We start from the raw sequence: 27272 nt of genomic DNA on the forward strand, positions 1-27272 counted from the left end.
TTTAACCTTTTCTTACCCGCTTTTTACAAACCATGGTCGGACTTTCACACCTTTTAGTAGCCGAACAACTCCGCTCCCGCTATTGATTGTGTACAGTCGGGTATTTTAACCTTTTCTTACCCGCTTTTTACCAACTATGGTTGGACATTCACACCTTCTTACAGCAGAACACCTCCGCTCCCTGTTTTGATTATGTATGGTTTGACATTCGCACCTTCTCTCACCCGCCTTTTACTATGGTCGGCCATTCACAGCTTCCTCTCCACCATACTTGTATGGTGGGATATTCACACCCACTTGCATCCGAAGACCTCCGCCCCCACTTTTGTTGATATTTAGTCGGTCATTCGCACCTTACCCGCTTTTGGCAAACTATGGCCTTCTTGCAGCCAAACACCTCTGATCTCGCTTTTGATGATGTAAGGTTGGGCATTCAGACCTTGCTTCACCTGCTTTTCACCAAATATAGTCGGACATTCACACCCACTTGCATCCGAAGACCTCCGCCCCAAATTTTGTTGATATTTAGTCGGACATTCGCACCTTACCCGCTTTTGGCAAACTATGGCCTTCTTGCAGCCAAACACCTCTGATCTCGCTTTTGATGATGTAAGGTTGGGCATTCAGACCTTGCTTCACCTGCTTTTCACCAAATATAGTCGGACATTCACACCTTCTTGCAGCCGAACACTTCCGCTCCACCTTTTAGTGTTCTCTCACACCTTTTTTTCACCGCATTTTATACATTATGGTTGGAAATTTTCAACCACTCTCATCCGAAGACCTCTCCTCCCGCTTTTGTTAATATATTTGAACTTTAGTCGGACATTCAAACCTTCTTGCAGCTGAACCACCTCCGCTCCCTGTTTTGATCATATATGGTCTGGCAATACTACCTTTTCTTACCCGTTTGTGAGTAATTATGGCTGGACATTCACACCTACTTGCAGCCGAACACAACCTCTCTCGCTTTTGATGATGTATGGACCGGCATTTTTACCTTTTCTAACACATTTTTCAGCAATTATGGTCGGAGATTCACACCTACTCACAGGCGAACAACTCCGCTCCCGCATTTGATGATGTATAGTCGGGCATTCTCACCCTTTCTCATCAGCTTTTTGCAAATTATGATCTGACATTCACACCTACTTGCAGTCGAACAGCTCTGCTCCCGCTTTTGATTATGTTTGGTTGGATATTCGAACCTTTTCTTAACTTCTTTTTACATATTTTGGTTGGACGTTCACACCTTCTTGTAGCCGAACACTTCCACTCCTGCTTTTGATGATGTATGGTTGGGCATTCACACCTTTTTTTTGCCCATTTTTCAGGAATTATGGGTGGACATTCACACCTTCTTGCAGCTGAACACCTCCTATCCCACTTATGATCAGGTGCGGTTTGATTTTCGAAAATTTTCTTTCATGTTTTCTAGCAATTATTGATGGACATGTAGACCTTCTTGCAGCTGAACACCTCCGCTCCCGCTTTTGATCATACATTGTCAGGCATTCGCACCTTGTCTTACCCACTTTTTACAAACTTTAGTCGAACAGTCACACCTTTTTGCAGCCGAACACCACCTCTACCGCTTTTGATGATGTATGGTCCAGCATTCTTACCTTTTCTAACACATTCTTCAGCAATTATGGTCGGACATTCACACCTACTCAGAGCCGAACACCTCCGCTCCCGCATTTGATGGTCTATAGTCGGGCATTCTACAGTGGAAAAGTAGGTGTGAATATCCAACCATACAAGTATGGTGGAGAGGAAGCTGTGAATAGCCAACCATAGTTTGGAAAAAGCGGGTAAGAAAAGGTTTGAATACCCGAACATACACCATCAAAAGAGGGAGCGGAGGTGTTCCGCTGTAGGAAGGTGTGAATGTCCGACCATAGTTGGTAAAAAGCGGGTAAGAAAAGGTTAAAATATCCGACTGTACACAATCAATAGCGGGAGCGGATGTGTTCGGCTACAAGAAGGTGTGAAAGTCCGACCATGGTTTGTAAAAAGCGGGTAAGAAAAGGTGCGAATGTCCGACAATGTATGATCAAAAGAGAGAGCGGAGGTTTTCGGATACAAGAAGGTTTGAATGTCCCACCATAGTTTGTAAAAAGCGGGTAAGAAAAGGTTCGAATGCCCGACTATACACCATCAAAAGTGGGAGCAGAGGTGTTCCGCTGTAAGACGGTGTGAATGTCCGATCATAGTTGGTAAAAAGCGGGTAAGAAAAGGTTAAAATACCCGACTGTACACAATCAAAAGAGGGAGCGGAGTTGTTCAGCTAAGAGAAGGTGTGAAAGTCCGACCATGGTTTGTAAAAAGCGGGTAAGAAAAGGTTCGTATGCCCGAATATACACTATCAAAACCTGAAGTGTAGGTGTTTGGCTGCAAGAAGGTGTGAACGTCCGACCAAAGTTTGTAAAAAAGCAGTTAACAAAAGGTTCGAATATCTAACCAAACATAATCAAAAGCGGGAGCAGAGCTGTTCGACTGCAAGTAGGTGTGAATGTCAGAGAATAATTTTCAAAAAGCTGATGAGAAAGGGTGAGAAAGCCCGACTATACACTATCAAATGTGGGAGCGGAGGTGTTCGTCTGTGAGTAGGTGTGAATGTCCATTAATAATTGCTTTAAAACATGAAAGAAAATTTTCGAATATCAAACCTTACATGATCATTAGCGGGAGAGGAGGTGTTCAGCTGCAAGAAGATGTGAATATCCACCCATAATTACTGAAAAATGGGTAGGAAAAGATGCGAATGTCCAACCATAAATCATCAAAAGCAGGAGTGGAGTTGTTCAGCTACAAGAAGGTATGAAAGTCCAACCATGGTTTGTAAAAAGCGGGTAAGAGAAGGTTCGAATACCCGAATATATACCATCAAAAGCGGAAGCGGGGGTGTTCGGCTGCAAGAAGGTGTGAACGTCCGACCAAAGTTTGTAAAAAGCAGTTAAGAAAAGGTTTGAATATCCAACCGAACATAATCAAAAGCGGGAGCAGAGCTGTTCGACTGCAAGTAGGTGTGAATGTCAGATCATAATTGCTGAAAAATGTGATAGAAAAGACTAGAATGCCGGACAATACATCATCAAAAGCGGGAGAGGTGGTTTTTCGGCTGCAAGTAGGTGTGAATGTCCAGCCATAATTACTCACAAACGGGGGAAGAAAAGGTAGTATTTCCAGACCACACATGATCAAAACAGGGAATGGAGGTGGTTCAGCTGCAAGGTGTGAATGTCTGACTAAAGTTTGTAAAAACCGTGTAAGACAAGGGGCGAATGCCTGACAATGTATGATCAAAAGAGGGAGCGGAGGTTTTCGGGTGCAAGGTCTGAATGTCCAACCATAATTTGTAAAAATCGGGGAAGAAAAGGCTCGAAAGCCCGACTATACACCATCAAAAGCGGGAGCAGAGGTGTTCAGGTGCAAGAAGGTCTGAATGTCCGACCAATAATTACTGAAAAATGGTTAAGAAAAGGTGCGAATGCCAAATCATACATCATCAAAAGCAGGAGCGGATGTGTTCGGCTACAAGAAGGTTTGAATGTCCAACCATAGTAAGTAATAGGTGGGTAAGAAAAGGCTCGAATGCCCGACTATACACCATCAAAAGCGGAAGCGGAGGTGTTCGGCTGCAAGACGGTGTAAACGTCCAACCAAAGTTTGTAAAAAGCATTAAGAAAATGTTCAAATATCCAACCAAACATAATCAAAAGCGGGAGCAGAGCTGTTCGACTTCAAGTAGGTGTGAATATCAGATCATAATTTGCAAAAAGCTGATGAGAAAGGGTGAGAATGCCCGACTATACACTATCAAATGTGGGAGCGGAGGTGTTCGTCTGTGAGTAGGTGTGAATGTCCGACCATAATTGCTGAAAAATGTGTTAGAAAAGGTAAGAATTCCGGACCATATATCATCAAAAGCGGGAGAGGTTGTGTTCGGCTGCAAGAAGGTGTGAATGTCCAGCCATAATTACTCACAAACGGGTAAGAAAAGGTACTATTACCAGACCATATATGATCAAAACAGGGAGCGGAGGCGGTTCAGCTGCAAGAAGGTTTGAATGTCCGACTAAAGTTTGTAAAAAGCGGGTAAGACAAGGTGTCAATGCCCGACAAAGTATGATCAAAAGAGGAGCGGACCATGGTTTGTAAAAACCGGGAAGAAAAGGCTCGAAAGCCCGACTATACACCATCAAAAAGAAGGTTTGAATGTCCATCAATAATTGCTTTAAAACAAGAAAGTAAATTTTCGAATATCAAACCGTACATGATCATAAGCGGGAGAGGAGGTGTTCCGCTGTAAGACGGTGTGAATGTCCGACCATAGTTGGTAAAAAGCGGGTAAGAAAAGGTTAAAATACCCGACTGTACACAATCAATAGCGGGAGCGGAGTTGTTCGGCTACTAAAAGGTGTGAAAGTCCGACCCTGGTTTGTAAAAAGCGGGTAAGAAAAGGTTCGAATGCCCGAACATACACCATCAAAAGAGGGAGCGGAGGTGTTCCGCTGTAAGACGGTGTGAATGTCCGATCATAGTTGGTAAAAAGCGGGTAGGAAAAGGTTAAAATACCCAACTGTACACAATCAAAAGAGGGAGCGGAGTTGTTCAGCTAAGAGAAGGTGTGAAAGTCCGACCATGGTTTGTAAAAAGCGGGTAAGAAAAGGTTCGTATGCCCGAATATACACTATCAAAACCTGAAGTGTAGGTGTTCGGCTGCAAGAAGGTGTGAACGTCCGACCAAAGTTTGTAAAAAAGCAGTTAACAAAAGGTTCGAATATCTAACCAAACATAATCAAAAGCGGGAGCAGAGCTGTTCGACTGCAAGTAGGTGTGAATGTCAGAGAATAATTTGCAAAAAGCTGATGAGAAAGGGTGAGAAAGCCCGACTATACACTATCAAATGTGGGAGCGGAGGTGTTTGTCTGTGAGTAGGTGTGAATGTCCATTAATAATTGCTTTAAAACATGAAAGAAAAATTTCGAATATCAAACCTTACATGATCATTAGCGGGAGAGGAGGTGTTCAGCTGCAAGAAGATGTGAATATCCACCCATAATTACTGAAAAATGGGTAGGAAAAGATGCGAATGTCCAACCATAAATCATCAAAAGCAGGAGTGGAGTTGTTCAGCTACAAGAAGGTATGAAAGTCCAACCATGGTTTGTAAAAAGCGGGTAAGAGAAGATTCGAATACCCGAATATATACCATCAAAAGCGGAAGCGGGGGTGTTCGGCTGCAAGAAGGTGTGAACGTCCGACCAAAGTTTGTAAAAAGCAGTTAAGAAAAGGTTTGAATATCCAACCGAACATAATCAAAAGCGGGAGCAGAGCTGTTCGACTGAAAGTAGGTGTGAATGTCAGATCATAATTGCTGAAAAATGTGATAGAAAAGACTAGAATGCCGGACAATACATCATCAAAAGCGGGAGAGGTGGTTTTTCGGCTGCAAGTAGGTGTGAATGTCCAGCCATAATTACTCACAAACGGGGGAAGAAAAGGTAGTATTTCCAGACCACACATGATCAAAACAGGGAATGGAGGTGGTTCAGCTGCAAGGTGTGAATGTCTGACTAAAGTTTGTAAAAACCGTGTAAGACAAGGGGCGAATGCCCGACAATGTATGATCAAAAGAGGGAGCGGAGGTTTTCGGCTGCAAGGTCTGAATGTCCAACCATAATTTGTAAAAATCGGGGAAGAAAAGGCTCGAAAGCCCGACTATACACCATCAAAAGCGGGAGCAGAGGTGTTCAGGTGCAAGAAGGTCTGAATGTCCGACCAATAATTACTGAAAAATGGGTAAGAAAAGGTGCGAATGCCAAATCATACATCATCAAAAGCAGGAGCGGATGTGTTCGGCTACAAGAAGGTTTGAATGTCCAACCATAGTAAGTAATAGGTGGGTAAGAAAAGGCTCGAATGCCCGACTATACACCATCAAAAGCGGAAGCGGAGGTGTTCGGCTGCAAGACGGTGTGAACGTCCAACCAAAGTTTGTAAAAAGCATTAAGAAAATGTTCAAATATCCAACCAAACATAATCAAAAGCGGGAGCAGAGCTGTTCGACTTCAAGTAGGTGTGAATATCAGATCATAATTTGCAAAAAGCTGATGAGAAAGGGTGAGAATGCCCGACTATACACTATCAAATGTGGGAGCGGAGGTGTTCGTCTGTGAGTAGGTGTGAATGTCCGACCATAATTGCTGAAAAATGTGTTAGAAAAGGTAAGAATGCCGGACCATATATCATCAAAAGCGGGAGAGGTTGTGTTCGGCTGCAAGAAGGTGTGAATGTCCAGCCATAATTACTCACAAACGGGTAAGAAAAGGTACTATTACCAGACCATATATGATCAAAACAGGGAGCGGAGGCGGTTCAGCTGCAAGAAGGTTTGAATGTCCGACTAAAGTTTGTAAAAAGCGGGTAAGACAAGGTGTCAATGCCCGACAATGTATGATCAAAAGAGGAGCGGAGGTTTTCGGCTGCAAGAAGGTCTGAATGTCCACCCATAATTACTGAAAAATGGGTAAGAAAAGGTGCGAAAGCCCAACCGCACATGATCATAAGTGGATGAGAAGGTGTTCGACTGCAAGTAGGTGTGAATGTAAGATCATAATTTGTAAAAAGCGGGTAAGAAAAGGTAAGAATGCCCAACCATAAATTATCAAAAGCGGCAGCAGAGTTTCGGCTGGTATTTATCAATGTCTAGATAGATTTCTACAAAAAACATCGTTGTACTTTGCAGTAAAAGAAAGTGCAAATCAAAAGTTTTAGGAATCCGAGAATAAGCTTATTTTCATGAGTTCTCCACGATTTCGGATTTTATGTATAAAATGAATTTCTTCACGCAAACTAAGTTAACACTGCTTTGTCCTTCATATGTACCCATTTCTACATATATTTCAAGCATAAACTTCCTCATATTACCCTGAATGAGAAAGAGCCACACTTGTGATTAAACCATACCTCCCTTTTGAGGAGTTCTGCATGATTTGGGATTTTATCTATAAAATTAATTCCTTCACTCAAACTATGTTAAAACGGCTTTTACCTTCATATATATCAATGTCTCGATAGATTTAAACAAAAAAAACAACGTTGTACTTTGCAATAAAAGAAAGAGCAAATCAAAAGTTTTAGGAATCCGAGAATAAGCTTATTTACATGAGTTCTGCACGATTTCGGATTTTATGTATAAAATGAATTCATTCACTCAAACCAAGTTAAAACTGCTTTTTCCTTCATATTTATCAATGTCTAGATCGACTTCAACAAAGAACAACATTGTATTTTGCAGTAGAAGAAAGAGCAACACTGAAGGATCAGGAATCCGAGAATAAGCTTATTTTCTTATGGGCAAGTGGGAACTGCTTTGTCCTTCATATTTATCAATGTGTAGATGGATTTCAACTTCTTCTACTGCAAAGTCCAATGTTTTTCTTTGTTGAAGTCGATCTAGACATTGATGAATATGGAAGGACAAAGCAGTTTTAACTTGGTTTGAGCAAAGCAATTCATTTTATAGCAAAATCCGAAATCGTGCAGAACTCATGAAAGTAAGCTTATTCTCGGATTCCTGAAACTTTAGATTTGCTCTTTCTTTTACTGCAAAGTACAACGTTGTTTTTTTGTTTAAATCTTTCTAGACATGGTAAATATGAAGGACAAATCAGTTTTAACATAGTTTGAGTGAAGTAATGCATTTTATAAGCAAAATCCCAAATCATGCAGAACTCACAAAATGCTTTTTCTCGCTTTTCACTGCTTTTTACAAACTTTGGTCGGACGTTCACACCTTCTTGCATCCGAACACCTCCACTTCCGCTTTTGATGATGTATATTCGGGCATTCGAACCTTTTTTTACCCGCTTTTTACAAACCATTGTCGGACTTTCACACCTTCTTGCAGCCGAACACCACCTCTCCCGCTTTTGATGATGTATGGTCCAGTATTCTTACCTTTTCTAACACATTTTTCAGCAATTATGGTCGGACATTCACACCTACTCACAGCTGGACACCTCCGCTCCCGCTTTTGATCATACAATGTCGGGACATCGCTCCTTGTCTTACCAGCTTTTTACAAACTTTAGTCGAACATTCACACCTTCTTGCAGCTGAAAACCTCCGCTCCCGCTTTTGATGATGTATAGTCGGGCTTTCGAGCCTTTTCTTACCCGGTTTTTACAAATTATGGTTGGACATTCAGACCTTGCAGCCGAACACCTCCGCTCTCTCTTTTGATCATACATTGTTGGGCATTCGCACCTTGTCTTACCCGCTTTTTACAAACTATAGTCAGACATTCACACCTTGCAGCTGAACCTCCGCTCCCTGTTTTGATCATGTATGGTCTGGCAATACTACCTTTTCTTCCCCCGTTTGTGAGTAATTATGGCTGGACATTCACACCTACTTGCAGTCGAACAGCTCTGCTCCCGCTTTTGATTATGTTTGGTTGGATATTCGAACCTTTTCTTAACTGCTTTTTACAAACCATGGTCGGACTTTCACACCTTCTTGTAGCCGAACAACTCCGCTCCCGCTATTGATTGTGTACAGTCGGGTATTTTAACCTTTTCTTACCCGCTTTTTACCAACTATGGTCGGACATTCACACCTTCGTACAGCGGAACACCTCCGCTCCCTCTTTTGATGGTGTATGTTCGGGCATTCAAACCTTTTCTTACCCGCTTTTTCCAAACTATGGTTGGCTATTCACAGCTTCCTCTCCACCATACTTGTATGGTGGGATATTCACACCCACTTGCATCCGAAGACCTCCGCCCCAAATTTTGTTGATATTTAGTCGGACATTCGCACCTTACCCGCTTTTGGCAAACTATGGCCTTCTTGCAGCCAAACACCTCTGATCTCGCTTTTGATGATGTAAGGTTGGGCATTCAGACCTTGCTTCACCTGCTTTTCACCAAATATAGTCGGACATTCACACCTTCTTGCAGCCGAACACTTCCGCTCCACCTTTTAGTGTTCTATCACACCTTTTTTTCACCGCATTTTATACATTATGGTCGGAAATTTTCAACCACTCTCATCCGAAGACCTCTCCTCCCGCTTTCTTTAATATATTTGAACTTTAGTCGGACATTCAAACCTTCTTGCAGCTGAACCACCTCCGCTCCCTGTTTTGATCATATATGGTCTGGCAATACTACCTTTTCTTACCCGTTTGTGAGTAATTATGGCTGGACATTCACACCTACTTGCAGCCGAACACAACCTCTCTCGCTTTTGATGATGTATGGACCGGCATTTTTACCTTTTCTAACACATTTTTCAGCAATTATGGTCGGAGATTCACACCTACTCACAGCCGAACAACTCCGCTCCCGCATTTGATGATGTATAGTCGGGCATTCTCACCCTTTCTCATCAGCTTTTTGCAAATTATGATCTGACATTCACACCTACTTGCAGTCGAAAAGCTCTGCTCCCGCTTTTGATTATGTTTGGTTGGATATTCGAACCTTTTCTTAACTGCTTTTTACATATTTTGGTTGGACGTTCACACCTTCTTGTAGCCGAACACTTCCACTCCTGCTTTTGATGATGTATGGTTGGGCATTCACACCTTTTTTTTTGACCATTTTTCAGGAATTATGGGTGGACATTCACACTTTGCAGCTGAACACCTCCTATCCCACTTATGATCATGTGTGGTTTGATTTTCGAAAAGTTTCTTTCATGTTTTCTAGCAATTATTGATGGACATATAGACCTTCTTGCAGCTGAACACCTCCGCTCCCGCTTTTGATCATACATTGTCAGGCATTCGCACGTTGTCTTACCCACTTTTTACAAACTTTAGTCGAACAGTCACACCTACTTGCAGCCGAACACAACGTCTCTCGCTTTTGATGATGTATGGACCGGCATTCTTACCTTTTCTAACACATTTTTCAGCAATTATGGTCGGAGATTCACACCTACTCACAGCCGAACAACTCCGCTCCCGCATTTGATGGTGTATAGTCGGGCATTTTCACCCTTTCTCATCAGCTTTTTGCAAATTATGATCTGACATTCACACCTACTTGCAGTCGAACAGCTCTGCTCCCGCTTTTGATTATGTTTGGTTAGATATTCGAACCTTTTCTTAACTGCTTTTTACAAACTTTGGTTGGACGTTCACACCTTCTTGTAGCCGAACACATGCACTCCTGCTTTTGATGATGTATGGTTGGGCATTCGCACCTTTTTTTTACCCATTTTTCAGGTATTATGGGTGGACATTCACACCTTCTTGCAGCTGAACACCTCCTCTCCCACTTATGATCATGTGTGGTTTGATTTTCGAAACTTTTCTTTCATGTTTTCTAGCAATTATTGATGGACATTTAGACCTTCTTGCAGCTGAACACCACCTCTCCCGATTTTGATGATGTATGGACCGGCATTTTTACCTTTTCTAACACATTTTTCAGCAATTATGGTTGGAGATTCACACCTACTCACAGCAGAATAACTCCGCTACCGCATTTGATGGTGTATAGTCGGGCATTCTCACCCTTTCTCATCAGCTTTTTGCAAATTATGATCTGACATTCACACCTACTTCCAGTCGAACAGCTCTGCTCCCGCTTTTGATTATGTTTGGTTAGATATTCGAACCTTTTCTTAACTGCTTTTTACAAACTTTGGTCGGACGTTCACAATATCTTGCAGCCGAACACCTCCGCTCCCGCTTTTGATGGTGTATATTCGGGCATACGAACCTTTTCTTACCCACTTTTTACAAACCAAGGTCGGACTTTCACACCTTCTCTTAGCTGAACAACTCCGCTCCCTCTTTTGATTGTGTACAGTCGGGTAATTTAACCTTTTCTTACCCGCTTTTTACCATCTATGGTCGGACATTCACACCGTCTTACAGCGGAACACCTCCGCTCCCTCTTTTGATGATGTATGGTTAGGCATTCGCACCTTTTCTTACCCATTTTTCAGTAATTATGGGTAGACATTCACACCTTCTTGCAGCTGAACACCTCCTCTCCCGCTTATGATCATGTGCAGTTTGATATTAGAAAATTTTCTTTCATGTTTTCTAGCAATTATTGATGGACATTCAGACCGTCTTGCAGCTGAACACCTCCGCTCCCACTTTTGATGGTGTATAGTCGGGCTTTCGAGTCTTTTCTTCCCCGGTTTTTACAAATTATGGTTGGACATTCAGACCTTCTTGCAGCCGAAAACCTCCACTCCCTCTTTTGATCATACATTGTCGGGCATTCGCACCTTTTCTTACCCGCTTTTTACAAACCATGGTCGGACTTTCACACCTTTTAGTAGCCGAACAACTCCGCTCCCGCTATTGATTTTGTACAGTCGGGTATTTTAACCTTTTCTTACCCGCTTTTTACCAACTATGGTTGGACATTCACACCTTCTTACAGCAGAACACCTCCGCTCCCTGTTTTGATTATGTATGGTTTGACATTCGCACCTTCTCTCACCCGCCTTTTACTATGGTCGGCCATTCACAGCTTCCTCTCCACCATACTTGTATGGTGGGATATTCACACCCACCTGCATCCGAAGACCTCCGCCCCCACTTTTGTTGATATTTAGTCGGACATTCGCACCTTACCCGCTTTTGGCAAACTATGGCCTTCTTGCAGCCAAACACCTCTGATCTCGCTTTTGATGATGTAAGGTTGGGCATTCAGACCTTGCTTCACCTGCTTTTCACCAAATATAGTCGGACATTCACACCAACTTGCATCCGAAGACCTCCGCCCCAAATTTTGTTGATATTTAGTCGGACATTCGCACCTTACCCGCTTTTGGCAAACTATGGCCTTCTTGCAGCCAAACACCTCTGATCTCGCTTTTGATGATGAAAGGTTGGGCATTCAGACCTTGCTTCACCTGCTTTTCACCAAATATAGTCGGACAGTCACACCTTCTTGCAGCCGAACACTTCCGCTCCACCTTTTAGTGTTCTATCACACCTTTTTTTCACCGCATTTTATACATTATGGTTGGAAATTTTCAACCACTCTCATCCGAAGACCTCTCCTCCCGCTTTTGTTAATATATTTGAACTTTAGTCGGACATTCAAACCTTCTTGCAGCTGAACCAACTCCGCTCCCTGTTTTGATCATATATGGTCTGGCAATACTACCTTTTCTTACCCGTTTGTGAGTAATTATGGCTGGACATTCACACCTACTTGCAGCCGAACACAACCTCTCTCGCTTTTGATGATGTATGGACCGGCATTCTTACCTTTTCTAACACATTTTTCAGCAATTATGGTCGGAGATTCACACCTACTCACAGCCGAACAACTCCGCTCCCGCATTTGATGGTGTATAATCGGGCAATTCTCAACCTTTCTCATCAGCTTTTTGCAAATTATGATCTGACATTCACACCTACTTGCAGTCGAACAGCTCTGCTCCCGCTTTTGATAATGTATGGTTGGATATTCGAACCTTTTCTTAACTGCTTTTTACAAACTTTGGTTGGACGTTCACACCTTCTTGTAGCCGAACACATGCACTCCTGCTTTTGATGATGTATGGTTGGGCATTCACACCTTTTTTTTACCCATTTTTCAGGTATTATGGGTGGACATTCACACCTTCTTGCAGCTGAACACCTCCTCTCCCACTTATGATCATGTGTGGTTTGATTTTCGAAAGTTTTCTTTCATGTTTTCTAGCAATTATTGATGGACATTTAGACCTTCTTGCAGCTGAACACCACCTCTCCCGATTTTGATCATGTATGGACCGGCATTTTTACCTTTTTTAACACATTTTTCAGCAATTATGGTTGGAGATTCACACCTACTCACAGCCGAACAACTCCGCTACCGCATTTGATGGTGTATAGTCGGGCATTCTCACCCTTTCTCATCAGCTTTTTGCAAATTATGATCTGACATTCACACCTACTTCCAGTCGAACAGCTCTGCTCCCGCTTTTGATTATGTTTGGTTAGATATTCGAACCTTTTCTTAACTGCTTTTTACAAACTTTGGTCGGACGTTCACAATATCTTGCAGCCGAACACCTCCGCTTCCGCTTTTGATGGTGTATATTCGGGCATACGAACCTTTTCTTACCCGCTTTTTACAAACCAAGGTCGGACTTTCACACCTTCTCTTAGCTGAACAACTCCGCTCCCTCTTTTGATTGTGTACAGTCGGGTAATTTAACCTTTTCTTACCCGCTTTTTACCATCTATGGTCGGACATTCACACCGTCTTACAGCGGAACACCTCCGCTCCCTCTTTTGATGATGTATGGTTAGGCATTCGCACCTTTTCTTACCCATTTTTCAGTAATTATGGGTAGACATTCACACCTTCTTGCAGCTGAACACCTCCTCTCCCGCTTATGATCATGTGCAGTTTGATATTCGAAAATTTTCTTTCATGTTTTCTAGCAATTATTGATGGACATTCAGACCGTCTTGCAGCTGAACACCTCCGCTCCCACTTTTGATGGTGTATAGTCGGGCTTTCGAGCCTTTTCTTCCCCGGTTTTTACAAATTATGGTTGGACATTCAGACCTTCTTGCAGCCGAAAACCTCCACTCCCTCTTTTGATCATACATTGTCGGGCATTCGCACCTTTTCTTACCCGCTTTTTACAAACCATGGTCGGACTTTCACACCTTTTAGTAGCCGAACAACTCCGCTCCCGCTATTGATTGTGTACAGTCGGGTATTTTAACCTTTTCTTACCCGCTTTTTACCAACTATGGTTGGACATTCACACCTTCTTACAGCAGAACACCTCCGCTCCCTGTTTTGATTATGTATGGTTTGACATTGGCACCTTCTCTCACCCGCCTTTTACTATGGTCGGCCATTCACAGCTTCCTCTCCACCATACTTGTATGGTGGGATATTCACACCCACTTGCATCCGAAGACCTCCGCCCCCACTTTTGTTGATATTTAGTTGGTCATTCGCACCTTACCCGCTTTTGGCAAACTATGGCCTTCTTGCAGCCAAACACCTCTGATCTCGCTTTTGATGATGTAAGGTTGGGCATTCAGACCTTGCTTCACCTGCTTTTCACCAAATATAGTCGGACATTCACACCCACTAGCATCCGAAGACCTCCGCCCCAAATTTTGTTGATATTTAGTCGGACATTCGCACCTTACCCGCTTTTGGCAAACTATGGCCTTCTTGCAGCCAAACACCTCTGATCTCGCTTTTGATGATGTAAGGTTGGGCATTCAGACCTTGCTTCACCTGCTTTTCACCAAATATAGTCGGACATTCACACCTTCTTGCAGCCGAACACTTCCGCTCCACCTTTTAGTGTTCTCTCACACCTTTTTTTCACCGCATTTTATACATTATGGTTGGAAATTTTCAACCACTCTCATCCGAAGACCTCTCCTCCCGCTTTTGTTAATATATTTGAACTTTAGTCGGACATTCAAACCTTCTTGCAGCTGAACCACCTCCGCTCCCTGTTTTGATCATATATGGTCTGGCAATACTACCTTTTCTTACCCGTTTGTGAGTAATTATGGCTGGACATTCACACCTACTTGCAGCCGAACACAACCTCTCTCGCTTTTGATGATGTATGGACCGGCATTTTTACCTTTTCTAACACATTTTTCAGCAATTATGGTCGGAGATTCACACCTACTCACAGGCGAACAACTCCGCTCCCGCATTTGATGATGTATAGTCGGGCATTCTCACCCTTTCTCATCAGCTTTTTGCAAATTATGATCTGACATTCACACCTACTTGCAGTCGAACAGCTCTGCTCCCGCTTTTGATTATGTTTGGTTGGATATTCGAACCTTTTCTTAACTTCTTTTTACATATTTTGGTTGGACGTTCACACCTTCTTGTAGCCGAACACTTCCACTCCTGCTTTTGATGATGTATGGTTGGGCATTCACACCTTTTTTTTGCCCATTTTTCAGGAATTATGGGTGGACATTCACACCTTCTTGCAGCTGAACACCTCCTATCCCACTTATGATCAGGTGCGGTTTGATTTTCGAAAATTTTCTTTCATGTTTTCTAGCAATTATTGATGGACATGTAGACCTTCTTGCAGCTGAACACCTCCGCTCCCGCTTTTGATCATACATTGTCAGGCATTCGCACCTTGTCTTACCCACTTTTTACAAACTTTAGTCGAACAGTCACACCTTTTTGCAGCCGAACACCACCTCTACCGCTTTTGATGATGTATGGTCCAGCATTCTTACCTTTTCTAACACATTCTTCAGCAATTATGGTGGGACATTCACACCTACTCAGAGCCGAACACCTCCGCTCCCGCATTTGATGGTCTATAGTCGGGCATTCTACAGTGGAAAAGTAGGTGTGAATATCCAACCATACAAGTATGGTGGAGAGGAAGCTGTGAATAGCCAACCATAGTTTGGAAAAAGCGGGTAAGAAAAGGTTTGAATACCCGAACATACACCATCAAAAGAGGGAGCGGAGGTGTTCCGCTGTAGGAAGGTGTGAATGTCCGACCATAGTTGGTAAAAAGCGGGTAAGAAAAGGTTAAAATATCCGACTGTACACAATCAATAGCGGGAGCGGATGTGTTCGGCTACAAGAAGGTGTGAAAGTCCGACCATGGTTTGTAAAAAGCGGGTAAGAAAAGGTGCGAATGTCCGACAATGTATGATCAAAAGAGAGAGCGGAGGTTTTCGGATACAAGAAGGTTTGAATGTTCCACCATAGTTTGTAAAAAGCGGGTAAGAAAAGGTTCGAATGCCCGACTATACACCATCAAAAGTGGGAGCAGAGGTGTTCCGCTGTAAGACGGTGTGAATGTCCGATCATAGTTGGTAAAAAGCGGGTAAGAAAAGGTTAAAATACCCGACTGTACACAATCAAAAGAGGGAGCGGAGTTGTTCAGCTAAGAGAAGGTGTGAAAGTCCGACCATGGTTTGTAAAAAGCGGGTAAGAAAAGGTTCGTATGCCCGAATATACACTATCAAAACCTGAAGTGTAGGTGTTTGGCTGCAAGAAGGTGTGAACGTCCGACCAAAGTTTGTAAAAAAGCAGTTAACAAAAGGTTCGAATATCTAACCAAACATAATCAAAAGCGGGAGCAGAGCTGTTCGACTGCAAGTAGGTGTGAATGTCAGAGAATAATTTTCAAAAAGCTGATGAGAAAGGGTGAGAAAGCCCGACTATACACTATCAAATGTGGGAGCGGAGGTGTTCGTCTGTGAGTAGGTGTGAATGTCCATTAATAATTGCTTTAAAACATGAAAGAAAATTTTCGAATATCAAACCTTACATGATCATTAGCGGGAGAGGAGGTGTTCAGCTGCAAGAAGATGTGAATATCCACCCATAATAACTGAAAAATGGGTAGGAAAAGATGCGAATGTCCAACCATAAATCATCAAAAGCAGGAGTGGAGTTGTTCAGCTACAAGAAGGTATGAAAGTCCAACCATGGTTTGTAAAAAGCGGGTAAGAGAAGGTTCGAATACCCGAATATATACCATCAAAAGCGGAAGCGGGGGTGTTCGGCTGCAAGAAGGTGTGAACGTCCGACCAAAGTTTGTAAAAAGCAGTTAAGAAAAGGTTTGAATATCCAACCGAACATAATCAAAAGCGGGAGCAGAGCTGTTCGACTGCAAGTAGGTGTGAATGTCAGATCATAATTGCTGAAAAATGTGATAGAAAAGACTAGAATGCCGGACAATACATCATCAAAAGCGGGAGAGGTGGTTTTTCGGCTGCAAGTAGGTGTGAATGTCCAGCCATAATTACTCACAAACGGGGGAAGAAAAGGTAGTATTTCCAGACCACACATGATCAAAACAGGGAATGGAGGTGGTTCAGCTGCAAGGTGTGAATGTCTGACTAAAGTTTGTAAAAACCGTGTAAGACAAGGGGCGAATGCCTGACAATGTATGATCAAAAGAGGGAGCGGAGGTTTTCGGCTGCAAGGTCTGAATGTCCAACCATAATTTGTAAAAATCGGGGAAGAAAAGGCTCGAAAGCCCGACTATACACCATCAAAAGCGGGAGCAGAGGTGTTCAGGTGCAAGAAGGTCTGAATGTCCGACCAATAATTACTGAAAAATGGGTAAGAAAAGGTGCGAATGCCAAATCATACATCATCAAAAGCAGGAGCGGATGTGTTCGGCTACAAGAAGGTTTGAATGTCCAACCATAGTAAGTAATAGGTGGGTAAGAAAAGGCTCGAATGCCCGACTATACACCATCAAAAGCGGAAGCGGAGGTGTTCGGCTGCAAGACGGTGTGAACGTCCAACCAAAGTTTGTAAAAAGCATTAAGAAAATGTTCAAATATCCAACCAAACATAATCAAAAGCGGGAGCAGAGCTGTTCGACTTCAAGTAGGTGTGAATATCAGATCATAATTTGCAAAAAGCTGATGAGAAAGGGTGAGAATGCCCGACTATACACTATCAAATGTGGGAGCGGAGGTGTTCGTCTGTGAGTAGGTGTGAATGTCCGACCATAATTGCTGAAAAATGTGTTAGAAAAGGTAAGAATTCCGGACCATATATCATCAAAAGCGGGAGAGGTTGTGTTCGGCTGCAAGAAGGTGTGAATGTCCAGCCATAATTACTCACAAACGGGTAAGAAAAGGTACTATTACCAGACCATATATGATCAAAACAGGGAGCGGAGGCGGTTCAGCTGCAAGAAGGTTTGAATGTCCGACTAAAGTTTGTAAAAAGCGGGTAAGACAAGGTGTCAATGCCCGACAAAGTATGATCAAAAGAGGAGCGGACCATGGTTTGTAAAAACCGGGAAGAAAAGGCTCGAAAGCCCGACTATACACCATCAAAAAGAAGGTTTGAATGTCCATCAATAATTGCTTTAAAACAAGAAAGTAAATTTTCGAATATCAAACCGTACATGATCATAAGCGGGAGAGGAGGTGTTCCGCTGTAAGACGGTGTGAATGTCCGACCATAGTTGGTAAAAAGCGGGTAAGAAAAGGTTAAAATACCCGACTGTACACAATCAATAGCGGGAGCGGAGTTGTTCGGCTACTAAAAGGTGTGAAAGTCCGACCCTGGTTTGTAAAAAGCGGGTAAGAAAAGGTTCGAATGCCCGAACATACACCATCAAAAGAGGGAGCGGAGGTGTTCCGCTGTAAGACGGTGTGAATGTCCGATCATAGTTGGTAAAAAGCGGGTAAGAAAAGGTTAAAATACCCAACTGTACACAATCAAAAGAGGGAGCGGAGTTGTTCAGCTAAGAGAAGGTGTGAAAGTCCGACCATGGTTTGTAAAAAGCGGGTAAGAAAAGGTTCGTATGCCCGAATATACACTATCAAAACCTGAAGTGTAGGTGTTCGGCTGCAAGAAGGTGTGAACGTCCGACCAAAGTTTGTAAAAAAGCAGTTAACAAAAGGTTCGAATATCTAACCAAACATAATCAAAAGCGGGAGCAGAGCTGTTCGACTGCAAGTAGGTGTGAATGTCAGAGAATAATTTGCAAAAAGCTGATGAGAAAGGGTGAGAAAGCCCGACTATACACTATCAAATGTGGGAGCGGAGGTGTTTGTCTGTGAGTAGGTGTGAATGTCCATTAATAATTGCTTTAAAACATGAAAGAAAAATTTCGAATATCAAACCTTACATGATCATTAGCGGGAGAGGAGGTGTTCAGCTGCAAGAAGATGTGAATATCCACCCATAATTACTGAAAAATGGGTAGGAAAAGATGCGAATGTCCAACCATAAATCATCAAAAGCAGGAGTGGAGTTGTTCAGCTACAAGAAGGTATGAAAGTCCAACCATGGTTTGTAAAAAGCGGGTAAGAGAAGATTCGAATACCCGAATATATACCATCAAAAGCGGAAGCGGGGGTGTTCGGCTGCAAGAAGGTGTGAACGTCCGACCAAAGTTTGTAAAAAGCAATTAAGAAAAGGTTTGAATATCCAACCGAACATAATCAAAAGCGGGAGCAGAGCTGTTCGACTGAAAGTAGGTGTGAATGTCAGATCATAATTGCTGAAAAATGTGATAGAAAAGACTAGAATGCCGGACAATACATCATCAAAAGCGGGAGAGGTGGTTTTTCGGCTGCAAGTAGGTGTGAATGTCCAGCCATAATTACTCACAAACGGGGGAAGAAAAGGTAGTATTTCCAGACCACACATGATCAAAACAGGGAATGGAGGTGGTTCAGCTGCAAGGTGTGAATGTCTGACTAAAGTTTGTAAAAACCGTGTAAGACAAGGGGCGAATGCCCGACAATGTATGATCAAAAGAGGGAGCGGAGGTTTTCGGCTGCAAGGTCTGAATGTCCAACCATAATTTGTAAAAATCGGGGAAGAAAAGGCTCGAAAGCCCGACTATACACCATCAAAAGCGGGAGCAGAGGTGTTCAGGTGCAAGAAGGTCTGAATGTCCGACCAATAATTACTGAAAAATGGGTAAGAAAAGGTGCGAATGCCAAATCATACATCATCAAAAGCAGGAGCGGATGTGTTCGGCTACAAGAAGGTTTGAATGTCCAACCATAGTAAGTAATAGGTGGGTAAGAAAAGGCTCGAATGCCCGACTATACACCATCAAAAGCGGAAGCGGAGGTGTTCGGCTGCAAGACGGTGTGAACGTCCAACCAAAGTTTGTAAAAAGCATTAAGAAAATGTTCAAATATCCAACCAAACATAATCAAAAGCGGGAGCAGAGCTGTTCGACTTCAAGTAGGTGTGAATATCAGATCATAATTTGCAAAAAGCTGATGAGAAAGGGTGAGAATGCCCGACTATACACTATCAAATGTGGGAGCGGAGGTGTTCGTCTGTGAGTAGGTGTGAATGTCCGACCATAATTGCTGAAAAATGTGTTAGAAAAGGTAAGAATTCCGGACCATATATCATCAAAAGCGGGAGAGGTTGTGTTCGGCTGCAAGAAGGTGTGAATGTCCAGCCATAATTACTCACAAACGGGTAAGAAAAGGTACTATTACCAGACCATATATGATCAAAACAGGGAGCGGAGGCGGTTCAGCTGCAAGAAGGTTTGAATGTCCGACTAAAGTTTGTAAAAAGCGGGTAAGACAAGGTGTCAATGCCCGACAAAGTATGATCAAAAGAGGAGCGGACCATGGTTTGTAAAAACCGGGAAGAAAAGGCTCGAAAGCCCGACTATACACCATCAAAAAGAAGGTTTGAATGTCCATCAATAATTGCTTTAAAACAAGAAAGTAAATTTTCGAATATCAAACCGTACATGATCATAAGCGGGAGAGGAGGTGTTCCGCTGTAAGACGGTGTGAATGTCCGACCATAGTTGGTAAAAAGCGGGTAAGAAAAGGTTAAAATACCCGACTGTACACAATCAATAGCGGGAGCGGAGTTGTTCGGCTACTAAAAGGTGTGAAAGTCCGACCCTGGTTTGTAAAAAGCGGGTAAGAAAAGGTTCGAATGCCCGAACATACACCATCAAAAGAGGGAGCGGAGGTGTTCCGCTGTAAGACGGTGTGAATGTCCGATCATAGTTGGTAAAAAGCGGGTAAGAAAAGGTTAAAATACCCAACTGTACACAATCAAAAGAGGGAGCGGAGTTGTTCAGCTAAGAGAAGGTGTGAAAGTCCGACCATGGTTTGTAAAAAGCGGGTAAGAAAAGGTTCGTATGCCCGAATATACACTATCAAAACCTGAAGTGTAGGTGTTCGGCTGCAAGAAGGTGTGAACGTCCGACCAAAGTTTGTAAAAAAGCAGTTAACAAAAGGTTCGAATATCTAACCAAACATAATCAAAAGCGGGAGCAGAGCTGTTCGACTGCAAGTAGGTGTGAATGTCAGAGAATAATTTGCAAAAAGCTGATGAGAAAGGGTGAGAAAGCCCGACTATACACTATCAAATGTGGGAGCGGAGGTGTTTGTCTGTGAGTAGGTGTGAATGTCCATTAATAATTGCTTTAAAACATGAAAGAAAAATTTCGAATATCAAACCTTACATGATCATTAGCGGGAGAGGAGGTGTTCAGCTGCAAGAAGATGTGAATATCCACCCATAATTACTGAAAAATGGGTAGGAAAAGATGCGAATGTCCAACCATAAATCATCAAAAGCAGGAGTGGAGTTGTTCAGCTACAAGAAGGTATGAAAGTCCAACCATGGTTTGTAAAAAGCGGGTAAGAGAAGATTCGAATACCCGAATATATACCATCAAAAGCGGAAGCGGGGGTGTTCGGCTGCAAGAAGGTGTGAACGTCCGACCAAAGTTTGTAAAAAGCAGTTAAGAAAAGGTTTGAATATCCAACCGAACATAATCAAAAGCGGGAGCAGAGCTGTTCGACTGAAAGTAGGTGTGAATGTCAGATCATAATTGCTGAAAAATGTGATAGAAAAGACTAGAATGCCGGACAATACATCATCAAAAGCGGGAGAGGTGGTTTTTCGGCTGCAAGTAGGTGTGAATGTCCAGCCATAATTACTCACAAACGGGGGAAGAAAAGGTAGTATTTCCAGACCACACATGATCAAAACAGGGAATGGAGGTGGTTCAGCTGCAAGGTGTGAATGTCTGACTAAAGTTTGTAAAAACCGTGTAAGACAAGGGGCGAATGCCCGACAATGTATGATCAAAAGAGGGAGCGGAGGTTTTCGGCTGCAAGGTCTGAATGTCCAACCATAATTTGTAAAAATCGGGGAAGAAAAGGCTCGAAAGCCCGACTATACACCATCAAAAGCGGGAGCAGAGGTGTTCAGGTGCAAGAAGGTCTGAATGTCCGACCAATAATTACTGAAAAATGGGTAAGAAAAGGTGCGAATGCCAAATCATACATCATCAAAAGCAGGAGCGGATGTGTTCGGCTACAAGAAGGTTTGAATGTCCAACCATAGTAAGTAATAGGTGGGTAAGAAAAGGCTCGAATGCCCGACTATACACCATCAAAAGCGGAAGCGGAGGTGTTCGGCTGCAAGACGGTGTGAACGTCCAACCAAAGTTTGTAAAAAGCATTAAGAAAATGTTCAAATATCCAACCAAACATAATCAAAAGCGGGAGCAGAGCTGTTCGACTTCAAGTAGGTGTGAATATCAGATCATAATTTGCAAAAAGCTGATGAGAAAGGGTGAGAATGCCCGACTATACACTATCAAATGTGGGAGCGGAGGTGTTCGTCTGTGAGTAGGTGTGAATGTCCGACAATAATTGCTGAAAAATGTGTTAGAAAAGGTAAGAATGCCGGACCATATATCATCAAAAGCGGGAGAGGTTGTGTTCGGCTGCAAGAAGGTGTGAATGTCCAGCCATAATTACTCACAAACGGGTAAGAAAAGGTACTATTACCAGACCATATATGATCAAAACAGGGAGCGGAGGCGGTTCAGCTGCAAGAAGGTTTGAATGTCCGACTAAAGTTTGTAAAAAGCGGGTAAGACAAGGTGTCAATGCCCGACAATGTATGATCAAAAGAGGAGCGGAGGTTTTCGGCTGCAAGAAGGTCTGAATGTCCACCCATAATTACTGAAAAATGGGTAAGAAAAGGTGCGAAAGCCCAACCGCACATGATCATAAGTGGATGAGAAGGTGTTCGACTGCAAGTAGGTGTGAATGTAAGATCATAATTTGTAAAAAGCGGGTAAGAAAAGGTAAGAATGCCCAACCATAAATTATCAAAAGCGGCAGCAGAGTTTCGGCTGGTATTTATCAATGTCTAGATAGATTTCAACAAAAAACATCGTTGTACTTTGCAGTAAAAGAAAGTGCAAATCAAAAGTTTTAGGAATCCGAGAATAAGCTTATTTTCTTGAGTTCTGCACGATTTCGGATTTTATGTATAAAATGAATTTCTTCACGCAAACTAAGTTAACACTGCTTTGTCCTTCATATGTACCCATTTCTACATATATTTCAAGCATAAACTTCCTCATATTACCCTGAATGAGAAAGAGCCACACTTGTGATTAAACCATACCTCCCTTTTGAGGAGTTCTGCATGATTTGGGATTTTATCTATAAAATTAATTCCTTCACTCAAACTATGTTAAAACGGCTTTTACCTTCATATATATCAATGTCTCGATAGATTTAAACAAAAAAACAACGTTGTACTTTGCAATAAAAGAAAGAGCAAATCAAAAGTTTTAGGAATCCGAGAATAAGCTTATTTACATGAGTTCTGCACGATTTCGGATTTTATGTATAAAATGAATTCATTCACTCAAACCAAGTTAAAACTGCTTTTTCCTTCATATTTATCAATGTCTAGATCGACTTCAACAAAGAACAACATTGTATTTTGCAGTAGAAGAAAGAGCAAAACTGAAGGATCAGGAATCCGAGAATAAGCTTATTTTCATACGTTCTGCATGATTTGGGATTTTATCTATAAAATCAATTCCTTCACTCAAACTATGTTAAAACGGCTTTTACCTTCATATTTATCAATGTCTCGATAGATTTAAACAAAAAACAACGTTGTACTTTGCAGTAAAAGAAAGAGCCAATCAAAAGTTTTAGGAATCCGAGAATAAGCTTATTTTCATGAGTTCTGCACGATTTCGGATTTTATGTATAAAATGAATTCATTCACTCAAACCAAGTTAAAACTGCTTTTTCCTTCATATTTATCAATGTCTAGATCGACTTCAACAAAGAACAACATTGTATTTTGCAGTAGAAGAAAGAGCAACACTGAAGGATCAGGAATCCGAGAATAAGCTTATTTTCTTATGGGCAAGTGGGAACTGCTTTGTCCTTCATATTTATCAATGTGTAGATGGATTTCAACTTCTTCTACTGCAAAGTCCAATGTTTTTCTTTGTTGAAGTCGATCTAGACATTGATGAATATGGAAGGACAAAGCAGTTTTAACTTGGTTTGAGCAAAGCAATTCATTTTATAGCAAAATCCGAAATCGTGCAGAACTCATGAAAGTAAGCTTATTCTCGGATTCCTGAAACTTTAGATTTGCTCTTTCTTTTACTGCAAAGTACAACGTTGTTTTTTTGTTTAAATCTTTCTAGACATGGTAAATATGAAGGACAAATCAGTTTTAACATAGTTTGAGTGAAGTAATGCATTTTATAAGCAAAATCCCAAATCATGCAGAACTCACAAAATGCTTTTTCTCGCTTTTCACTGCTTTTTACAAACTTTGGTCCAACGTTCACACCTTCTTGCATCCGAACACCTCCACTTGATGATGTATATTCGGGCATTCGAACCTTTTTTTACCCGCTTTTTACAAACCATTGTCGGACTTTCACACCTTCTTGCAGCCGAACACCACCTCTCCCGCTTTTGATGATGTATGGTCCAGTATTCTTACCTTTTCTAACACATTTTTCAGCAATTATGGTCGGACATTCACACCTACTCACAGCTGGACACCTCCGCTCCCGCTTTTGATCATACAATGTCGGGACATCGCTCCTTGTCTTACCAGCTTTTTACAAACTTTAGTCGAACATTCACACCTTCTTGCAGCTGAAAACCTCCGCTCCCGCTTTTGATGATGTATAGTCGGGCTTTCGAGCCTTTTCTTACCCGGTTTTTACAAATTATGGTTGGACATTCAGACCTTGCAGCCGAACACCTCCGCTCTCTCTTTTGATCATACATTGTTGGGCATTCGCACCTTGTCTTACCCGCTTTTTACAAACTATAGTCAGACATTCACACCTTGCAGCTGAACCTCCGCTCCCTGTTTTGATCATGTATGGTCTGGCAATACTACCTTTTCTTCCCCCGTTTGTGAGTAATTATGGCTGGACATTCACACCTACTTGCAGTCGAACAGCTCTGCTCCCGCTTTTGATTATGTTTGGTTGGATATTCGAACCTTTTCTTAACTGCTTTTTACAAACCATGGTCGGACTTTCACACCTTCTTGTAGCCGAACAACTCCGCTCCCGCTATTGATTGTGTACAGTCGGGTATTTTAACCTTTTCTTACCCGCTTTTTACCAACTATGGTCGGACATTCACACCGTCTTACAGCGGAACACCTCTGCTCCCGCTTTTGATGGTGTATAGTCGGGCATTCGAAGCTTTTCTTACCCGCTTTTTACAAACTATGGTCGGACATTCAAACCTTCTTGTATCCGAAAACCTCCGCTCTCTCTTTTGATCATACATTGTCGGACATTCGCACCTTTTCTTACCCGCTTTTTACAAACCATGGTCGGACTTTCACACCTTCTTGTAGCCGAACACATCCGCTCCCGCTATTGATTGTGTACAGTCGGGTATTTTAACCTTTTCTTACCCGCTTTTTACCAACTATGGTCGGACATTCACACCTTCGTACAGCGGAACACCTCCGCTCCCTCTTTTGATGGTGTATGTTCTGGCATTCAAACCTTTTCTTACCCGCTTTTTCCAAACTATGGTCGGCTATTCACAGCTTCCTCTCCACCATACTTGTATGGTGGGATATTCACACCCACTTGCATCCGAAGACCTCCGCCCCAAATTTTGTTGATATTTAGTCGGACATTCGCACCTTACCCGCTTTTGGCAAACTATGGCCTTCTTGCAGCCAAACACCTCTGATCTCGCTTTTGATGATGTAAGGTTGGGCATTCAGACCTTGCTTCACCTGCTTTTCACCAAATATAGTCGGACATTCACACCTTCTTGCAGCCGAACACTTCCGCTCCACCTTTTAGTGTTCTATCACACCTTTTTTTCACCACATTTTATACATTATGGTCGGAAATTTTCAACCACTCTCATCCGAAGACCTCTCCTCCCGCTTTCTTTAATATATTTGAACTTTAGTCGGACATTCAAACCTTCTTGCAGCTGAACCACCTCCGCTCCCTGTTTTGATCATATATGGTCTGGCAATACTACCTTTTCTTACCCGTTTGTGAGTAATTATGGCTGGACATTCACACCTACTTGCAGCCGAACACAACCTCTCTCGCTTTTGATGATGTATGGACCGGCATTTTTACCTTTTCTAACACATTTTTCAGCAATTATGGTCGGAGATTCACACCTACTCACAGCCGAACAACTCCGCTCCCGCATTTGATGATGTATAGTCGGGCATTCTCACCCTTTCTCATCAGCTTTTTGCAAATTATGATCTGACATTCACACCTACTTGCAGTCGAAAAGCTCTGCTCCCGCTTTTGATTATGTTTGGTTGGATATTCGAACCTTTTCTTAACTGCTTTTTACATATTTTGGTTGGACGTTCACACCTTCTTGTAGCCGAACACTTCCACTCCTGCTTTTGATGATGTATGGTTGGGCATTCACACCTTTTTTTTTGCCCATTTTTCAGGAATTATGGGTGGACATTCACACTTTGCAGCTGAACACCTCCTATCCCACTTATGATCATGTGTGGTTTGATTTTCGAAAAGTTTCTTTCATGTTTTCTAGCAATTATTGATGGACATATAGACCTTCTTGCAGCTGAACACCTCCGCTCCCGCTTTTGATCATACATTGTCAGGCATTCGCACCTTGTCTTACCCACTTTTTACAAACTTTAGTCGAACAGTCACACCTACTTGCAGCCGAACACAACGTCTCTCGCTTTTGATGATGTATGGACCGGCATTCTTACCTTTTCTAACACATTTTTCAGCAATTATGGTCGGAGATTCACACCTACTCACAGCCGAACAACTCCGCTCCCGCATTTGATGGTGTATAGTCGGGCATTTTCACCCTTTCTCATCAGCTTTTTGCAAATTATGATCTGACATTCACACCTACTTGCAGTCGAACAGCTCTGCTCCCGCTTTTGATTATGTTTGGTTAGATATTCGAACCTTTTCTTAACTGCTTTTTACAAACTTTGGTTGGACGTTCACACCTTCTTGTAGCCGAACACATGCACTCCTGCTTTTGATGATGTATGGTTGGGCATTCGCACCTTTTTTTTACCCATTTTTCAGGTATTATGGGTGGACATTCACACCTTCTTGCAGCTGAACACCTCCTCTCCCACTTATGATCATGTGTGGTTTGATTTTCGAAACTTTTCTTTCATGTTTTCTAGCAATTATTGATGGACATTTAGACCTTCTTGCAGCTGAACACCACCTCTCCCGATTTTGATGATGTATGGACCGGCATTTTTACCTTTTCTAACACATTTTTCAGCAATTATGGTTGGAGAGTCACACCTACTCACAGCCGAACAACTCCGCTACCGCATTTGATGGTGTATAGTCGGGCATTCTCACCCTTTCTCATCAGCTTTTTGCAAATTATGATCTGACATTCACACCTACTTCCAGTCGAACAGCTCTGCTCCCGCTTTTGATTATGTTTGGTTAGATATTCGAACCTTTTCTTAACTGCTTTT

This window comes from Leuresthes tenuis, unplaced genomic scaffold, assembly GCF_036924035.1.
Source record: "Leuresthes tenuis unplaced genomic scaffold, fLeuTen1.0.hap1 SCAF_68, whole genome shotgun sequence".
Classification (NCBI taxonomy): domain Eukaryota; kingdom Metazoa; phylum Chordata; class Actinopteri; order Atheriniformes; family Atherinopsidae; genus Leuresthes; species Leuresthes tenuis.